Source organism: Aotus nancymaae, unplaced genomic scaffold (genome assembly GCF_030222135.1).
Source record: "Aotus nancymaae isolate 86718 unplaced genomic scaffold, 86718_ANA_hifiasm-v0.15.2.pri h1tg000065l, whole genome shotgun sequence".
In the NCBI taxonomy this organism is placed as follows: Eukaryota; Metazoa; Chordata; class Mammalia; order Primates; family Aotidae; genus Aotus; species Aotus nancymaae.
The window spans coordinates 541,851-547,850 of record NW_026988480.1 but is presented as its reverse complement, the minus strand read 5'-3'; the positions used below and the strand labels follow the sequence as shown (position 1 = coordinate 547,850).

Here is a 6,000-nt window from a genome sequence, read left to right as displayed (position 1 = left end):
GAGCATTTTCTAGCTCAGGCTTGCACTGCTCTCCGTAGGGTCCCTGAGGGGTGCCCATGGGGAAGGCGATGCCCTTCAGGGCTTGGAGTGGGTTTTAATATTTAAATCTTCACAGCACTGCTGACACTAGATGGCAGTGGTTCCTAATTATCCAAGGCTCCAGGCGGGTTCGCCTTCTTCCTGGGCTGTGGAGGTGGTGAAAAGTGTAGCATACCCACCCCACCAACCCCTTCCTGCAGACCCAGACCAGAGAGCTCAGTCCGGGTAAGGAAGAAAGGAAAGGCTTAAAGGAAGCACCCAGAGGAAAGCTGTGAGGCAGTGAACTTGACGCGCGGCTGCTGATTTCCTCTCCGCGTGCCTCAGACAGATCCCGCCCTGAGAGGCCCTTACAGAATGATCCTCTCCAGGGGAAGCTCACAAGCTGTAGTCATTGCCTGCAGGATTTTAGGAACCAGCCCTGCCTCACCTCCATCTCCCGCAGGTAGGAAAGTCCTTGGGAAAGGCAAGTCATCAGTGTTCATCAAAAGCCCCCAAAATGTCCTATGATCACTTTATATGTAGGAATTTATTGGAAGATTAGAAGTGAATATGTCAACAGGAATATATGTATGGGAGGCCAAGGCAGGCAGATTGTTTGAGCTCAGGAGTTTGAGACCAGCCTGGACAATATGACAAAACCTAGTCTCTACTAAAAATAAAAAAGTTAGCGAGGTGTGATGGTGCACGCCTGTAGTGATAACTACTTGGGGCTGAGATAGGAGGACCGCTTGAGCCCAGAAAGTCGTGGCTGCAGTGATCTGAGATCACTGCCGAGATCACACCACTGCACTCTAGCCTGGGTGATAAAGTGACACCCCGTTTCAAAAAAACGGAGAAAGGGAAAGGAAAAGAAACAGAATAATACACAAAGACTCAAAACAAAGGGATGGAGGAAGATTTACCCACCAAATGGAGAGCAAAAAAAAAAAAGCAGGAGTTGCAATTTTTGTCTCTGATAAAATAGACTTCAAAGCAACAAAGACCAAAAGAGACAAAGAAGGACATTACATAATGGTAAAAGGATCAATGCAACAAGACGAGCTAACGATCCTAAATATATACGCACCCAATACAGGAGCACCCAGATATATAAGGCAAGTTCTTAATGACTTATAAAGAGACTTAGACTCCCACACAATAATAGTGGGAGACTTTAACACCCCATTGTCAATATTAGACAGATCAACAAGACAGAAAATTAACAAGGATATCCAGGACTTGAACTCAGACCTGGACCAAGCAAACCTAATAGACATTTGCAGAACTCTCCACCCCAAATCCACAAAACATACATTTTTCTCAGTATCACATCACACCTATTCTAAAGGTGACCACGTAATTGGAAGTAAATCACTCCTCAGCAATTGCATACCATTTCACAGGTTTTAATGAAATATTGGTTGGCTGTTTGTTTGTTATTTTCCACCCTTATTCCTACCTGTCTCCATTGTTAAGCACGATCATTGGTATAAAAGAGGTTTTTAGGGCCAGGCACGGTGGCTCAAGCCTGTAATCCCAGCACTTTGGGAGGCCGAGGCAGGTGGATCATGAGGTCAAGAGATCGAGACCATCCTGGTCAACATGGTGAAACCCGTCTCTACTAAAAATACAAAAAAAAATTAGCTGGGCATGGTGGCACGCGCCTGTAATCCCAGCTACTCAGGAGGCTGAGGCAGGAGAATTGCCTGAACCCAGGAGGCGGAGGTTGCGGTGAGCCGAGATCGCGCCATTGCACTCCAGCCTGGGTAACAAGAGCAAAACTCCGTCTCAAAAAAAAAAAAAAAGAGGTTTTTAATACAAAAAAAAAAAAAAGAAAGAAACAGAATATTCATTGTATTCATTGTCGAGTTATTTATAGTAGTACAAATTTGGAAATTGTGTAAACGATACAGTTGTTAAAAGAAAAATGTCAGCCAATTAAATTTAAAGGCGTTTCATTGAGAAATAAACCATTTGCAAATTGAGCAACCCCCAGAATCACAGCAGATTCAGAGAGACTCCAGGGTTGCCTTGTGGTCAGAAACAATTTATAGACAAAAAAGGGAAATGATGTACAGAAATCAGCAGTGAGGAACAGATGTACAGGTTGGCATTTGCCTTATTTGAACACAGTTTGAACACTCAGCAGTGATGAATGGTTGGAGAATGGCCGCTGGGATTGGCCAAGTCTCGGCTATTGTTACAGGAGTTAGGTTCTCAGTCTTGTCTACGTATTAAGTTAGGTTACAGTTCATCCACAAGGACTCAAAGGTAGGCGTACGGAGTCCTTCTCAGGCCATATTGAATTAACTTTAACAATTCTCCACTTTTAGTCATTTTCTCAATTTTCAGAGAGTGACCAAAACTTTAACCACTGATGTCACTATCACCAAGGCAAATGTACTATCTGGCCTTGAAACCCACTGGGAAACAGTAGAACAGTGAGTTTTGCAAAGGTAGGAACAAGGACTGAGTAGAGGGAACCTCCTTATGCTGGAAGGTCCTGTTTATGGAGAAAAACAAAGCCTGGTCTTTTCTAGGACCTATGTATTTCCTTAAAATCTTAGTTTGATTATGTCACATTTAGCATGAGCGATGCCATTTTTCTTTGGTTTGTTCTGTTGGGGACCAGCACATAAGCTCAGTCCAAAACAATGGCTTCTCATGATTTCGTTTAAAAATTCCCCATTTTGCTTTGGGTCTCACTTAGGTGAGAGTGTGACTAAAACTTAAGCCTTACTGCCACTCCATCATTTTGGGTGTCTGGTCCCAGCACATCATTCATATGTTACGGTGTCCTCATGGTTGCACATTCCTTTCAGCTCTTGACATTCCAGTTGAAGAGAGACCAGTTGACATTCTAGATATATCTGCATGCAAATTTTAAAACCTTTGAGGGAAGGAAGCGCACCAGGAAGTTTACTCTTATGGCTATCCGGAGGATAATACCGAGAGTTTGGTGTATGCTCCTTACGCAGGGTCCCCATAAACCAAACCACCTAAAATTAAATAGATCAAAGAATGAGCTAGGTAAAGACTCTACTCGCTTAACTAAGCAGACTTTTCATGAAACCCCTACAACTGAATCTCTGTAACACGTGATGTTCTCTCCAGAGGCCATAAATGCCAGGAGCTGCACAGATACTGCTGTTCAGCCAGTAAGGAATCTAGAGCAATTCTATTGTTCAGCATAACTTTCACAAGAGAAGTTAAAGTCTGTTGTGTAACCATAGGCTTCACAGTAGCATTTGCTGTAGAGCTTATTATGAGGGATACATTTCTAATCATTGCCTCTTTTACTCCAAACCATGAAAAAGGACCTTCCAAATCATGCCCTTCTAGAAGAGTGAAGGCCTTCTGGCACTGTTCCCTTTAACCCATGATGTGGGTTAAGAGGAGTGAACCAATGTTCTGTTTCTGAATGATTAATTGGCAACACATGTACCATTAAAGTTTCTCACCTACATTGGGCCTTCATCTTTTATCTATTAAAGTATAAGTTTATCCATGAATAAGGCTGGCTGCAAAATCCTTAACAAATAAAAGTATACCCTGTAAGTGCACATAACAGACCCCCTTTTCACTTCTATTATTCATAGAGGCATAAAGAAGGGAAAAAATATTCGAAGATAAGAGTTTTGATCTGTGATCTTGGGAAAAGCTCTTCACATCAAAGATGCCATCTTCTTCTGGGGAGAAACTTCCTTGGTTAGCTTTACCTGAAGGCTTGAAATGGGTGCACAGGTCCAAGAGTGTGCAGAAAGCCTTCTCAGTTGTGAGATTATGACCCCAAGTTTCCAGGTCTGGAAGTTTTGTGGCAATGTGGATGGCAAGGGCAGTCTTTCTCTGATGTTCTCAGAAGATCCAGTCTTCAGGTTCTAGATTGTGAAGGGGTTTATTGTCCTCAGTGAATCATATATAAAGCTTCCTTTAGGCCAGGCGCGGTGGCTCACGCCTGTAATCCCAGAACTTTGGGAGGCCGAGGCAGGTGGATCATGAGGTCAAGAGATCAGGACCATCCTGGTCAACAAGGTGAAACCCCGTCTCTACTAAAAATACAAAAAATTAGCTGGACATGGTGGCGCGTGCCTGTAATCCCAGCTACTCAGGAGGCTGAGGCAGGAGAATTGCCTGAACCCGGGAGGCGGAGGTTGCGGTGAGCCGAGATCGCGCCATTGCACTCCAGCCTGGGTAACAAGAGGGAAATTCCGTCTCAACAAAAAAAAAAAAAAAAAGCTTTCTTTACCTAGTGAAAACACACTGTGGCATAATGAGCTGCTGTTGTTGTAACAGCAACCCTCTTGCCTGGGAATACATTTACACAACTAGAAAACTAGAAAACATGCCCTGAAAATGACAATTGAATGAAATCCCTTTATAAATGTTTAAATGGCCCATGAAGTAGGGGAATGTACCTAAAGTTTTGATTGTCTTCCTCAGCCTCCCAAAGTGCTGGGATCACAGGCATGAGCCACCGCACCCAGGCACTTAAAAATTTTTAAAAAGACAAAAGCTTTTACTCATTGATAGAGGAAAGACTTAGCTTTCCACACAATCTGTCTCTTGCCTTAACAAAACTTTTTCATTATCCTTTAATATCATGTGAAAATCTCGGTCAATAGAGAAAGCTAAATTTCTCCCTTGCATTAGTTTACTATTAATGTCAACCCCAATTTTTAATTAAAAATTTATCTTTTTTATTTTTCAGAAATTGACCAAATCTTATAGACAAATCTATCAATCTTAATGAGTTTGACCATAAGGTGAGATTCTCATAAACCTTTTGCAAGCCTTTACAATTTTTATGAAAGAGCAGAAGAGTGCTGTAAGAAAAACCTGTTGTGCTTTTATTCCAATGTTCAATTTACAGAAAACCTTAATAATATCCCTTGAACTTTAGACAATGTCCACACAGAATTTCTTTTCACAAGATTAATTTTTCACACACCGTCCACAACTTGTTCAACTCTTTAGCTTTATCTTACATAATTTAAAACAATCCTTACCCCTCTATACTAGGCAACAATTTACATTCCCATGCCTTCTTATCATCTTTTACTTAAAACACATTTTAGTTTTCTAACACAGCTTGCATGTAAAACTGTTTTTTTTTTTTTTCAGTAGTCTCAATTACATGTGATAATGGTAACTCTTAGCAATTTTTCATTTTGGTGAAAAACCTAGTAAGTTATTTGAATTATGTATTTAGTTATGGAGCTTAGGTACAGTTATTTTAATTATGTGCCTAGGTATGGAGCCTCGAATACCACACAGAAGTGCAGTTAAAACTCTTTCCAGCATAGCTAGGGAAGTGGCTGACTCCACGTTTCCCCAGGCCTTATCCAGATGTAAAGTAGGCAATCTGAACAATTTTTTTTTTTTTTTTTTTTTTTTTTTTGAGACAGAGTCTTGTTCTGTCACCAGGCACCAGGCTGGAGTGCAGTGACATGATCTCGGCTCACTGCAACCTCCGCCTCCCGGGTTCAAGCAATTCTCTTGCCTCAGCCTCCCAAGTAGCTGTAGTCCCAGGCGCACGCCACCAAGCCCAGCTAATTTTTGTATTTTTAGTAGAGATGGGGTTTCACCATGTTGGCCAGGATGTTCTCGATCTCTTGACCTCATGATCTGCCCACCTTGGCCTCCTAAAGTGCTGGGATTACAGATGTGAGCCACCGTGCCCAGCCAATTTGAACAATTTTTAAAACTTAAAGCAGTTTATAACCTTGAAGCATTTAGTAGACCTCATATCTGACCTGCCTAAGTTAGATCAGATGACTTTATTTTACCAATAACCTTTAAAGCTGTTTTTATTTCCCAAAGATTACTAAAGTTACATGAACTAAAAGATATTACAGTTTTTATTTACCTGTCAAAATATTTAACTGCTTATTTTTCTTTAAGCCAATTAATTAGAGGTCTTTTGTATAAACGTCATACAACACATACACAACTACACACAGAGAAAGACAGAAGAAGGTCCAG

The 6,000-nt window shown here is 41.4% G+C and overlaps 1 protein-coding gene across 2 annotated transcripts in view; it reads right to left on the bottom strand.

Annotated features, from left to right (window-relative positions):
• Positions 1 to 1,820: 1,820 nt before the first annotated feature.
• Positions 1,821 to 6,000, bottom strand: part of LOC135270735 (zonadhesin-like) — a 46,373-nt gene continuing 42,193 nt past the window's right edge. Inside the window, exons 10-11 of one of the 2 annotated variants that reach the window (XR_010338867.1) lie at positions 3,738 to 3,896; positions 1,821 to 3,017 (exon numbers count right to left, since the gene is read on the bottom strand). The gene's annotated coding sequence lies outside the window, so the exon portion shown is untranslated. Of the gene's footprint in view, positions 3,897 to 6,000 lie in introns of both variants that reach the window. The other variant, XR_010338863.1, reaches the window with a different exon arrangement.